General features: G+C 36.9%; 1 pseudogene; it reads left to right on the top strand.

The window, feature by feature from the left end:
* Nucleotides 1-4,438: 4,438 nt before the first annotated feature.
* Nucleotides 4,439-6,117, top strand: LOC143849490 (two-component response regulator 24 pseudogene; annotated as a pseudogene).
* Nucleotides 6,118-15,055: the final 8,938 nt, after the last annotated feature.

Here is a 15,055-nt window from a genome sequence, read left to right as displayed (position 1 = left end):
TTGGAAATCACAATCGGTTATCATACGAACAGCGCCTTAGCCATCTGTGATCTGATTTTGAGTTCAAAACTGATTATCGGCTCAAAAGTACCCAATATTATGCTAATTTGGGGTCCAATAACCAGTTTTTGGACTTTCAATCGTTTGTCAAAATCCAAATCAAACAGGGCCTGAATGGATTGATTTCTAGAGAATGAATAAGCAAAGTAAAAATACAAAACAATCAAAGATACACTAAGCCCCAAGAGAATGAAGAAGATTTTTTTTATCTTTTATGTTTTATTTTTGAAATGGAACCAAAAAGTAATAGAATAATGAGAAATATATACATTTAACTAAATAAAAAAAAATCCATGTAAATCAACATCAAATGTACCCAAGTTCTACTAAATGCTGGCAAAGAGAATTATTTATTGCATTTAGGGCACTCTACAAGGACCAAGGGGAACAAAACCTCAGCCCAGAAAGGAGGGTTATTGCTTCCACCTTGTTGGAATTGCACGCTCCCACAAGACCTGAAAATGATAATAATGTAAGATAAGCTGAATCCCGAAACAAACTTAGAATTCATGCACTTTTCGGGTTATCTTTGGAGCTTCCATCAAAATTAAACTTAATCCAAACACATAGGGCAGGTCACCACCTCAACATGAAAATACTCTCCCTTCCTTTGCCTTTAACAACTATTCTCCATTTTCTAAGGATGTCGCTCGTTCTATAGTTGGAGAAGTTCTTGTCGTTCCTTTCCCATAGAACATTGCTAATTTTGATTTCTAATAGTATTCTTCCCAAACAGTACCTCGTTCTTTCCTCAAATATGCACTCGTTCCTTTCTTTCCATAGATGTCATATCATTGCATACAACATCAATTCCCCAAGATCTGTTTCATTTGGCCAGAGGGATCACCACCCCAGTTTAGAATGATATTTTTTATGGATCTTTGAAACAACCAAGAGACCAAATTTCATTGATGGACCATTATAGCCTATTAGAAAACGTGCAATGTTATAGATGGATAAAGACTCTTCCTCCTGCTTAGAAAGGACGCACAAACTTGCAAGAAAAACCTTCCTCTTTTCAGCCGGTTACGTGAGTTGATTTTATACGCGGCCACTGTCCGAGCGAATCATACCACTCAAGGAAACGCCATAGATTTTCAAAGCCTTGAATGGAGGGATGATGAATTATCCTCCTCAGTCAACCTGTGAAATAAAGAGCGAATAGAAAAGGTACCTTGGGTATCAATTATCCATACTCTATGGTCAAGGCAGATGGGTGAAAAATATCAAGGCTTCAGACCCTCTAGTGGCAGGGTGTGTGGAAATATCAAATCCATGGCTACTTTTTATTTTCAAAAGGATTTGATATTTCCACACCCCTGCTATTACACTATTAGCAAGGAGTCTGGAGGAACTTCCTCCAAACGGATCTGAAGCCAAGTTTTATTCCTCACAAGGAGGGTAGACTCTCCATTTCACTTTCTTTCATGTTACGCCAAAGCCTAATGATACAGTCCAATCTCCTATCCGCCATTTTATCTATATTATCACACACTCTAGCCCCGCTATTGGTCGCTAACAGGTATGGGTTTGGAAGTGCATGCATGGCCTGACAAGGACTCGCCTATTCAAAGATCTACTAAAAACCTAGTCTTTACTTAAAAATCTTCTTGTTGGGATAAACAGGCCGGCCCAAGCATTCTAGGCAGGATAAATAGGACGTGGAGATATTTCATCTACTTCGGCAACGATCCTCCCAAGAGGGCTTAGTTGATCCATGATTTATGTTTCATCTTTCTTTTCCTTTTCATTTGTTTCGAGAAAGAGATCGATCAATTCCGATTCTTTCAAGTTTCACGATGTGATCCGTATGAGTCGCAGTTTGAGCAACTAATGGTATGCTACAAGTGCAACCAATCAAGTCACAAATCCAACGAGTGTCCCAAACGTGGTTGGCAAACTACCAATCTATCCATTGGTGACGAGCATGAAGAGGATGATTCGAAGCAGTGTGGTGAAGGGAAAAATACAGAAGATCCCATTCCTACTACTTATGCTCTCAGATGATCATTGGTGATGCATCGTGTGATGTGCACATCTAAAGTGGAGGAACTCACACAGTAGAACAATCTCTTCAGATGCAAGTGCATGGTTAAAGAAAGGGTTTGCAACGTCATCATTGACTAAGGTAGCATGGAGAATTTTGTGTCAAAGGACATGGTGAAGTAACTCGAGTTAAATATAAAGAAGGACCCTACTACCTACAAGCTCAGTTGGATTTCAAATGATAGCAAAAAGAAGGTAACTGAACGGTGTCGAATCCCCTTTGAAATTGGTGCCTTTAAAGATGAAGTTTTTGCACACATATGCCTACTTTACAAAGTATTTCCTAGTTAATCCTAAAGAATAATGAGAAGGGGAAAAGGTTCAACTATCTTAGACCTATTTCTAATAAGGTTCTCGATACTATACCAAACTTTTGCTTAAGAAAGACCCCTTCAATCAATTTCAAAATTATGATTTTTTCCTACAGTCTCTGTTTTTCTTATATTAAAGTGCGCTTATAAATTTACTTAGGTTATTTTTGTTAGAAAAGTTTAGTGACTAATATTTGTTAACATAAGTAGTATTTAGGGACTTTATCAGAAATTTTTCATAAAATGTCCACAGTAGATTGTATATTGACAATATTTATTCCATATTCCTATATGTATTGTTGTGATCTCTACTAATATCATCTAATTCAAATTAAACTAATATTTACACCTTGTTGTGATATGTACCAGCGTCTCTTTGTTTTAAGGCGTCGTTTGAACGTAAGGGAAAAAATTGAAAACTACTTCCTTGAAAAAATGAGGATTCCAACATTTGGGCAACTCATTTTTCAAGAGAAATATATTCTAAGTTAAAATTTCTTCCATGTTTTCTAGTTTTTAAATCCTATTATACAATGTATTTCTTTCAATGTAATTAATTTTTTCACCTAGATCCTCCTAAATGTCTTCATTAGTGGTTATAAACAATAAAAGAAATTGATATAAGAGCGAGCGAGGGAGAGAGGGGGAGGGCAATATAGAGATCAATAATTCATTAAAATAACTAAAATTCTTGCCTTGTTAAGCTAAAATAAGGGGAGGTCTCCGCAATGTAGCTTATAAAATTTGAAATTGTTCCATTAAAAATAAAAAGATTAGAAAATTGTTGATTTCATGTGACAATACTTGTCAAAACAAAATAAATAGAGATATTTTAGCTGAATCAAAATCCAGATAATATCCAGGAGATTTTGATTCGGAACTCATCATGCCACGGTCCGTTGAGCGTTACAAAAAAGGCATGGATAATCCTCGAATTCTGCTTCATAGATAAACCAAAAATGCAAATAAAAAGAAATTGAGTCTTAGACCATGTGCTCTTCAGGTTCTGAAAAAAAAAATCTATCAAAATCTCTCAAGTAATTTACGCCACGATAAGGCCAAGGATTGTTCACATATCTTTAATTTTGTTCCTTTTCCTTTTTTTTGTGCTACCCTTCATTGTATGCTTTTCCAGCCATAGAAGAAGAGTAGATGAGAGTATTCCCTCAGTTCCTATTTAAAACTCATTTCAGGTCCATAGGCATCATCGCCTTGAGTTTTCCACTTCAAACCTCATACCTAGTAAGTCTCTCTTTCCGTCATACTCCAACGCTAGCTTCTTCTTCGTTCATGGGTGACTAAAACTTAGTTTTATTTACTTCTCTTTGTGTTTTATATTAATAAAGAGAAATGATATATATTCACCCCCTTTCTCAATATTTCAACCTGCATTTTTTTGGTACCTTATTAACTCTTCTATAGCTCTCTTTGTTACCTCTCTATAGAGTGCTGCTTTATTGATGTTAAGATATTATGAACAATTGCTTTATTAATGGTAAGATATCCATGAGCCTATTGCTTAAATTACACCATCATCTCTCTATATCTAGGGGTTATTTGGATGCAGAGGGAAACTTTGATAGAAATTTTTTTGAAAATTTTATTCCTTGGTATAAATGAGTTCTCCAATGTTTGGCTAACTCATTTTTCATGATTTAATTAAAAAAAAATAAAATTGGCTGCTGATATTCCCACAACCATGTTTGATAATGAGATGAACTCACCTTGTCTTTTCTTATTTAATAAGTTGTCAAAAGCCATTACAGTTCCCAAAATGCTCTCAACCGCCAATTAAAGAGGAAAAGACAAGGTGAGTTCGTCTCATTATATAAACATCGCAGTAAAAATACTACCGGCCTAAAAAATATTTCTTGTATTCTAGAAGAATTTAACCTCTTCTTTTTTTTTTATGAGAAAAAAAAAGCTAGCTAACATTTTCATTTTGCATGCAGGAAGCAGGGGTAATAATAGCAAATATAACTTATCTCTGAATACAGAAGAGAGCAGTTTTATTCTTGAAAATGTCGTCTAATTTGGGTTCTTCTAGCTCGAGGAAGTTGAAAAGTGTTATTGTTGATGAGAGAGGGTCCAATCTTGGTGCTTCCTCTACGAGACATGGCTTAAGTCTCAAGAACAAGATGACTACCCTTGTCGTGGATGACAACATTGTTATTCGCAAGATTCACAAGACGCTTTTGACCAACCTTGGTGTTGAAAGTGAGGAGATGGAGAATGGCCTGGAGGCCGTCAGTCTCTGTGTTGCCGGAAAGATCTATGATCTCATATATGCTGATGCCTGTCATGGATGGACCGCAGGTAAGACATTTTAGTTCTTGTAGGGATAAAATTGTCATTTCAATCCTGTTGACTTGATCTTCATTTGATTCTGCCATAGATTATGGAACCACTTACATGAAAATTGAATAACAATTCTTTACATGGGATATGTCTCATCCCATGCAAAAGCTAGTGATGGGGAAAAATTGTCATTCCATGGAGATAAACGACTATAAACTGTTCTTTATATCAAATTCTATGAGGATGAAATTACTAGAAACTTCACCTCACAGGGGCATCTAATTTTGAGTCCAACAGTTTTGTATTCAAAATCAATTCTCAAAAGGGAAATGATATCGACACAACCATGTTTTGATAATATGCATGAACTCACCTTGTCCTGTCTGCTTAACCAGTTGTTACAATCAAGGTTTTAAATTTCAACCGAAATCCGAAATTTCGGGTTTCGCTCAAGAACGAAACTGAAATCGGGTATACTCGAAACGGTATAAAATTTCGGTCGAAATTTTGTTTCCCCGGAAATTTCGGCCAAAATTTAAGGATTTCACCCAAAAAATAGATTTTTTTTCCCGTTAAATAATACTTTCCCGAAATTTCGGCTGAAATTTTCTATGGAATAAAATATTATTTTATTTGATTTCGTGGATTTTGCCCGAAATTTCAAATTTTCGGTTTTGGTGAGGATCGAAACTACCCCCGAAACCGAAATTTAAAAACTTTGTTACAATTCCTAAAAAGCTATCGGCGGCCTTTGATAGCTGGTTAAAGCATATGTGAGAAGCTGAGTTTGTGTCTATATCGTTCTCAAAATAGTGCCTAAATATACAAAAGACGGTGCCAAACCTCTAGCTCAAATAGTTCAAGCTTTGTTCACCTTACTTTTTGGAAAGTGATATATCCGCCTCTTTTGATCACCAGGAACACCCCCTGTCAGTGTTTGTGCCGATCAGGGCATTGAATTCTTCTGACATAAGTGCAACAGCTACTCTCTAGTCATTAATACACTGACAGGGGGTGTTCCTGGTGATCAAAAGGGGCGGATGTATCACTACCCTTCTTTTTTTTTATAACAGACCCATATTATCTAGTAAAATAACAAATATGCCCCTACGTCAGTGTACCTGTCAATATTACTAGGGTTATTTGGGTTAACCCTGACAGGAGGTAAAAATCATATCTTCATATATTTTTTCTTTAAATATTGATTTTTTTTGGCATTTGATAGGCAACGAGGATGATGAGGGCAATGGGTGTTCGAAGCAAAATTGTGGGCGTGAGCATAAACTCGCGCTACAATGAGAAGCAGTTGTTCATGTATGCGGAAATTGAGGAGTTCCATGTGAAGCCCATGACTCGCAACAAGCTCATTTCTCTTCTCCAAGAAATCAACAACCGCCACTAAAATGCATACAACAGTGACAGTGCCACCTTATGTTGCAGACTATTACTGCTACTGTTGGATATTTGATCTTCGATCGACACTGCTATGAACTATTATATACCTATATAGAGGAGGCCTAAACTTCCATTTGCTTAATAAAATTCCATCTTCTTACATCTATTGGGAAGACGTTTCTTTTCTTGTTATAACTACTTCGATCAAGCTTGTGACGAGCAAAGTTGAAATACAACATTGGCTAATCCTACTAAGTTTTAGCCATTTTATATACATCTCTGGCTGGCGATTGCACATGTCTTACATCAAAAAAAAAAAAAAAAAAAAATAAAAAAATATATATATATATATATATATATATATATATATATATATATATATATATATATATATATATATATATATAGCTCATATGAGCTTGAGGGCCCAAACACGTGTGGGCCTACATTGTTAGGATGATCCAAAGCATTCATTTGAAAGGCCCTTACATAGACAGGGTGTGTACAAAAAATCAGCTCTATAGGACCATCCTAACCCATCAAAAAGTGGAGGGCAAAATGTACAGACACCGTTTGCCACAAATCTACCAATTTTTGCCCTTCGCTTTTGGAGGGGTTAGGATGATGCAATGAGCTGATTTTTTGTACAGACCCTATCTATGATGAGGCCTTGCAAATGAATGGTTTGGATCACCACAAAAAATGTAGAAATTTTGCTTTTGGGCCCTCAAGCTCATATAAGCTATATGAGCTTCAAGCTCACAATCATTTAGTGTTCCTAAGCTATAGCTTAGATATAAGCTTATTTAAGCTATAGCTCAAAAACACATGTGACACCATATTTTTTGGGAATCCAAAGCATTCATTTGGAAGGCACTTCCATGGATAGGGTATGTACCAAAAATCAGCCCTATAGGATCATCCTAACCCTGTCATCTGTTCAGGAAAAAAATGGGCAGAAACATGGACACAGAGTGTCTGTCCATTTTTCACTCCACCTTTGATTGGGTTAGGATGATCTTATAGGGCTGATTTTTTGTACACACCCTATCCATGGAAGGGCCTTCCAAATGAATGCTTTGGATCCCCCAAAAAATATGGGGCCACGTGTTTTTGAGCTATAGCTTAGATAAGGTTAGATAAGATATAGCTTAGGAACACTTTCCCCTATATATAGATAAAACATTTCCTACACACTTGTGTAGGTAAGTTACCTACACACTAGCTTAAAATACAGTGGGGGCCCACATTGTTTGGGTGATCCAAACCATTCATTTGAATGGTTCTCATAGAGACAGGGTGTCCACAAAAAATCAGATCCATAGGATCATCCCAACCCTACGATTTGTCGAGGTAAAATGGACGTGTATAAACCTTCACAAATTAGTCCATTTTTTGCCTCCATAGTTTGAATGGTTGGGATGATCCTATGGATCTGATTTTTTGTGGACACCCTATCTATGTGAGGACCATTCAAATGAATGGTTTAGATCACCCAAACAATGTGGGCCCCCACTGTATTTTAAGCTAGTGTGTAGGTAACTTACCTACACAAGTGTGTAGGAAATGTTCTCTCATATATATATATATATATATATATATATATATATATATATATATATATATATATATAGAGGAAACTGTTGTTGAGCTCACCAAACTTATGGTGAGCTAGCTTGCCCAATCACATGGGTCCCACATTTTGGGGAGTGATCCAAACCATTCATTTGCAAGGCCTTATCATAGATAGGGTGTGTACCAAAAATCAGCTCCATAGGATCATCCTAACCCCTCCGTTTGTGGAGGACAAAAATGGACAGACACAACCTATCTATGTAAGGGACTTTCAAATGAATGGTTTGGATCATCCTAACAAAGTGGGCCCCTATGTGATTGGGCAAGCTAACTCACCATAAGTTTGGTGAGCTTAAGCTCACCAACAGTTTCCTCAAATATATATATATATATATATATGGTCGAACACACCCTATCTATGGAGGCAAAAATGGACTAATTTGTGAAGGTTTATACACGTCCATTTTACCTCCACAAATCGTAGGGTTGGGATGATCCTATGGATCTGATTTTTTGTGGACACCCTATCTATGTGAGGACCATTCAAATGAATTGTTTGGATCACCCAAACAATGTGGGCCCCCACTGTATTTTAAGGTAGTGTGTAGGTAACTTACCTACACAAGTGTGTAAAAAATGTTCTCTCTCTCTCTCTCTCTCTCTCTCTATCTATATATATATATATATATATATATATATATATATAGAGAGAGAGAGAGAGAGAGAGAGAGAAAATGATTGTGAGCTTCAGGGCCCAAACACATGGGTCCCACCTTTTTGTGATGATCCAAACCATTCATTTGCAAGGCCCCATCATAGATAGGGTGTGTGCCAAAAATCAGACCATTAGATAATCCTAACCCTTCCAAAAGCGGAGGGAAAAAATGGGCAGATTTGTGGCAAACAGTGTCTGTCCATTTTGCCCTCCTCCACATTTGGATGGGTTAGGATGATCCTATGAAGCTGATTTTTTTTACACATCCTATCTATGTAAGGGCCTTTCAAATGAATGCTTTAGATCATCCTAACAATGTGGGCTCATATGTATTTGGGCCCTCAAGCTCATATAAGCTATATGAGCTTCAAGCTCACAATCATTTTCCTCACACACACACACACACACACATATATATATATATATATATATATATATATATATATATATATATATATAATAGAGTTCCTAAGGTGTCACCTCATATAGCTTATATGAGGTGGCGCTCACAAAACATAAGGGGCCCACATTTTTGGGGTGATCGAAACCACCCATTTGAAAGGCCCTTAGAGGGATATGGTGCCTACAAAAAATCAGGTTCATAGGATCATCCTAACCCTTCCATTTATGGAGGTTAAAAATGGGCAGATTTATGGAGGTTTATACCCATCCATTTCAACCTCCACAAATGGAAGGGTTAGGATGATCCTATGAAGTTGATTTTTTGGGCACACCCTATCTATGTGAGGGCCTATCAAATGAATGCTTTGGATCATCCAAACAAAGTGGGCCCCTTATGTTTTTAAGCGCCACCTCATATAAGCTATATGAGGTGACACCTTAGGAACTCTATTCTCTCTCTCTCTCTCTCTCTCTCTCTGGGAAATGAGGTATCTAGAGGGCTGCTCACGGTGAGCTATACCTCAGAAACCTTTTTCCCTATATATATATATATATATATATATATATATATATATATATATATATATATAGGGAAAAAGGTTTCTGAGGTATAGCTCACCGTGAGCAGCCCTCTAGATACCTCATTTCCCAGAGTTGGTTGACTCATCCAACCCATTGGTTATGTAGGTTATAGGTAGGATTAGGGTTATGGTTAGGGTTAGGGTTAGGGTTATGGGTTATGGTTATGGTTAGATTAGTAGAGGTTTTTAAATGGATGGCTGCAAATTAAACTCCTATATATATATATATATATATATATATATATATATATATATATATATATATATATATATATATATATATATATAGAGAGAGAGAGAGAGAGAGAATAGAGTTCCTAAGGTGTCACCTCATATAGCTTATATGAGGTGGCGCTTAAAAACATAAGGGGCCCACTTTGTTTGGATGATCCAAAACATTCATTTTATAGGCCCTCACATAGATAGGGTGTGTCCAAAAAATCAACTTCATAGGATCATCCTAACCCTTCCGTTTGTGGAGGTTGAAATGGATGGGTATAAACCTCCATACATCTGCCCATTTTTAACCTCCATAAATGGAAGGGTTAGGATGATCCTATGGACCTGATTTTTTGTAGGCACGATATCCATCTAAGGGCCTTTCAAATGAGTGGTTTCGATCACCCCAAAAATGTGGGCCCCTTGTGTTTTGTGAGCGCCACCTCATATAAGCTATATGAGGTGACACCTTAGGAACTCTATTCTCTCTCTCTCTCTAAATATATATATATATATATATATATATATATATATATATATATATTTAGAGAGAGAGAGAGAATAGAGTTCTTAAGGTGTCACCTCATATAGCTTATATGAGGTGGCGCTTAAAAACATAAGGGGCCCACTTTGTTTGGAGGATCCAAAGCATTCATATGATAGGCCCTCACATAGATAGGGTGTGCCCAAAAAATCAACTTCATAGGATCATCCTAACCCTTCCATTTGTGGAGGTTGAAATGGATGGGTATAAACCTCCATAAATCTACCCATTTTAACCTCCATAAATGGAAGGGTTAGGATGATCCTATGGACCTGATTTTTTGTAGGCACGATATCCATCTAAGGGCCTTTCAAATGAGTGGTTTCGATCACCCAAAAAATGTGGGCCCCTTATGTTTTGTGAGCGCCACCTCATATAAGCTATATGAGGTGACACCCTCAGGAAATCTATTCTCATATTCTCATATATATATATGAGGTGGCTCTCACAAAACATAAGGGGCCCATATTGTTAGGATGATCCGAAGCATATATTTGAAAGGCCCCATCATAGATAGGTTGTGTACAAAAAATCAGCTCCATTGGATCATCCTAACCCCTCCAAAAGTGGGGGGGGAAATGGGCAGATTTGTGGACAAAACGTGTCTATCCATTTTTGCCCCCACTTTTGGAGTGGTTAGGATGATCCAATGGAGCTGATTTTTTGTACACACCCTATCTATGATGGGGCCTTTCAAATGAATGCTTCGGATCATCCTAACAATGTGGGCCCCTTATGTTTTGTAAGAGGCACCTCATATAAGCTATATGAGGGCACCCTCAGGAACTCTACTCACTCTCTCTCTCTCTCTCTCTCTCTCTCTCTCTCTCTCTCTCTCTATATATATATATATATATATATATATATATATATATATATATATATATATATATATGAGGGCCCCTTATGTTTTGTAAAGCACCCCGCGCAATGCGCGAGCTAGAAAAAAACTTAATAGTTATAAAAAGATGTCTTACTACCATTCTTTAACAAAAAAGAAAAGAAAATGCATTGATTATCATTATTTCAATCAGACATATATAACAGAAAGAACTTTTGATTGAAAGAGGTTAAAAGGTAGCAAGGCACACGATCATACCATAACAAAGCCTCTTAAATGGCAATCCGAAAGCAAAGATGGAAGAAAAAATGTGACTAAACTACTGGAAGCCAATTTTATCCCTTAAAAACAAATACTTCGAATTCATTTAATAAACAGAATCAGGTTCTATTTTTTCAGTGAAACATATGACTTTCTCAATCAGTTTGCATGGCATGAATAGCGTCGGTCTTCTTGATAAAAAACAAAGTACCAAGCTTGCTAGCTTCGTATTACATAGTACATTATAAAATACAAAAGTGAAGCAATATTTGTAAATAGTTAAGAATCGGAATTAGATAAAAGAATTAGAGTAATTAAGTAAATGAGGCTCATTTCAACACTACCCAAAATGGATATATGGAGTTTCTCTATAGATCGGAGGGGTAGGATCATCCTATGGAAAAGATTTTTGGGGAACAACCTATTTACATTGTGGCCATCAAATGGACGGTTTGGATAATCCTGTGGTGTGGGCTGTATAGTCCATTTTGAAAAAAATTGGGTGAATATTGTAGTAGAAAGGGTGGATTTATCGCCGCCCAATGCCAAAAACTTCCACTTCAAAAATCATCTACATAGGATGGTCCTAACCGTCTAACAGACGGTTTGGATCATCCTATGATGTGGGTTGTATAGGGGTGAATATTGTACTGCAAGGGGGTGAATTTATCACTGCTCAATGCCAAAAAATTCCACAACATTTATATGAAGTGGGCCCACAGAGCATATAAGGTCGGAGATATGCAGAGAGAGGGAGAGAGCCGCAAATGTTGACTTTCCATTCAAATTTTATATTAAAAATTGGAATTTCCTAGCATCCATCGCGGAAGGCATTTGGTGGATGGTCTGTTGAAGGTGAGGGCAGCCACTAAGGCTAACTTTTTCAGCAGATTTTGACTTCATATATGGGGTGGATGCTCTCACCTGCAAATGCCTTCTACCATAGACTGTAATATGGATGAACTATAAGATTAAAGGGCTAGATGGTAAATAAATGAAACATGGACGTGTAAATCTCACAGAATTCTCTAAATGAAACGTGGACGTGTAAATCTCACAGAATTTTGGAAATATTCAAAAAATTCTCTAATTTCTCTTCTGCTATAATATATATATATATATATATATATATATATATATATGAGGAAAATGATTGTGAGCTTGAAGCTCATATAGCTTATATGAGCTTGAGGGCCCAAACACATGTGGGCCCACATTGTTAGGATGATCCAAAGCATTCATTTGAAGGCCTTTACATAGATAGGTGTGTATAAAAAATCAGCTCCATAGGATCATCCTAACCCATCCAAAAATGGAGGGCAAAATAGATAGACACCGTTTGCCACAAATCTGCCCATTTTCCCTTCGCTTTTGGAGTGGTTAGGATGATCCAATGGAGCTGATTTTTGGTACACACCCTATCTATGATGGGGCCTTGCAAATGAATGGTTTGGATCACCACAAAAAATGTGGGACCCATGTGTTTGGGCCCTCAAGCTCATATAAGCTATATAAGCTTCAAGCTCACAATCATTTTCTCTATATAAATAAATATATATATATATATATATATATATATATATATATATATATATATATATATGAGAAAACGGTTCCTACACATATGTGTAGAGAGTTCTCTACACACTAGCTTAAAATAAAGTGGGGGCCCACATTGTTTGGGTGATCCAAGCCATCCATTTTAAAGGCCCTCACATAAATAGGGTGTCTACAAAAAATCAGATCCATAGGATTATCCCAACCCTACAATTTGTGGAAGTAAAATGGATGTCTTTAAACCTTTACAAATTAGTCCATTTTTTGCCTCCACAGTTCGAATGGTTAGGATGATCCTATGGATCTGATTTTTTATGGACACCCTATCTATGTGAGGGCCTTAAAAATGAATGGTTTGGATCACTCAAATAATAATATATATAAAGAAAAAGAACATCAAATTCTAGAATCTAGAAAGGTAAGAGAAAGAAAAGAAAAAGGTGGTTACTAATTCTAGGCTGTCTTGCACAATATTCACACTAATTCCCTCTTTGTTTTGGATTTTGAGAACAGATTGTGAATCCATATCTGATTATTGGACTCAAAATTAAGGCCCTGTTCATTTAAGGTTATGCCAACCGATTGTGAATCCAAAATCAACTATTGGACTCAAAACTAAACATAATTTGGAGTCCAATAATTGGTTTGGGCACCTAAATTTTAGCCTAGCAATCAGTTTTAGACAAACAACCGCTTCTCAAAATCTAAAACAAACTGGGCCTAAGGAAAATAGAGGTGTCTACAGTGCCTTCTTTCTCTTTTGAAAAAAAATGAATTGGGCATGCACCCTTTTAGTGGCTGTACGAGTAACAACAAAAGAAGTTTCGTAGTCATAAGAAACCAATTTAAGGGGGCATCAATGGTAATAAAAGGGGGCTCATTTATCTTCACCCTAATATTTATTTGGTTTTTCAAAGTTTTCATAGGAAGGAACCTCTTTATATGAGAGGTTTCTTCCACACCATTACAAAAAAAGAAAAGAACCTAATCCTTCAAGGTCAATCTTTCAATCCCACTACAACCAAACCCATGATTTATATGGGTAACAAATGTGGTCCACTTTCTCTCCAAAGGCATGGCTTGAAATCCTGAGTTAAAGCGAATATTACAATTGGGGTGTTCTTATCAATATTATTTATGAGAATCTAAACAAGGATTAGTAGTGGTCTTTTTTGCAATCATGTTGTTCACCACAAATAGCTTAAATGATTGGGTCTCTTGATGGCATATTTGTAAATTCCCAATGACCCAAGATCAAGTAAACGTTGAATATCACTGATGTAACGTTCAATTGAAGCGCAGGCCTGTGTAGGGAAATGACATGCACTTCCTTGTTTTGATAAGTACACTCCATTTTTTATTTTACACATCCCTGGATGAATGTTTTCTTGAAGTGCAAAGGGTGGCAATGGTTCGGTTTGACCCCCAAACCAAACCGAAATTTGAATCGGTTTGGTTTAACAGAACCGAAACTGAATTTTCGGTTCGGTTTCAGTTTCGGTTCGGTTCGGTTCGGCCAATTTCGCTAACTCTTACTCATAATCATTAGAAATCAGGGGCAACAACTCGGTTTCGGTTCGGTTTGAAATTTGAATCGGTTTGGTTCTACAGAACCAAAACCAAACTAAATTTTGAATCGGATTGGTTTAACCAAACCGAAACCGAATTTTCGGTTTCGGTTTATCGGTTCCATTTCGGTTGGATTGCCACTCTTAAGTGCAGCCTCATTACATGATGGACCCTACCTTTGGTTTATCCGGAGTTTCCAGCTAAGAGGCCTTATGTGAGATCTCCATACTCCCACAAATCACACTACTCGGACCATTCTTGGGTCTCCGACTGATCTATTTTGAATCGGATCTACTCAAATTTGGATCCAATTTGCGTCACGATCAGTTCGAGTCCTAAATTCGGTATTTGGGTAATGATCCATTTTGAATCGGATGGTCCATTATAGTGTTCTAGGTCATATTCTACCTATGTGGCACAACCAATAAACAGGTGAACAATTGAGTTTTGCCAAATCGTGAAGGGTATCTTAGTTCAATAGTGGTAGTTATGCTCTTTACCAAGGACAACTTTTTTGGGCCTGCATCTCCCATGTGGACGTGATCAGAACCGTTGATCTGATCAGTTACCACAAGTCCAATCCATCGTATTTGTCCTATCCTTGATCCGATGATTATAAAGCCTCCATCCATCAAGCCTTGTCTAGTGTTCTGCCTAAGAAAAACTAGACCATTTACGATT

This window comes from Tasmannia lanceolata, unplaced genomic scaffold, assembly GCF_043159265.1.
Source record: "Tasmannia lanceolata isolate RefF3 unplaced genomic scaffold, GAP_Taslan_0.1 ptg000018l, whole genome shotgun sequence".
Taxonomy (NCBI): domain Eukaryota; kingdom Viridiplantae; phylum Streptophyta; class Magnoliopsida; order Canellales; family Winteraceae; genus Tasmannia; species Tasmannia lanceolata.
This window is presented reverse-complemented; position numbering and strand designations above follow the sequence as displayed.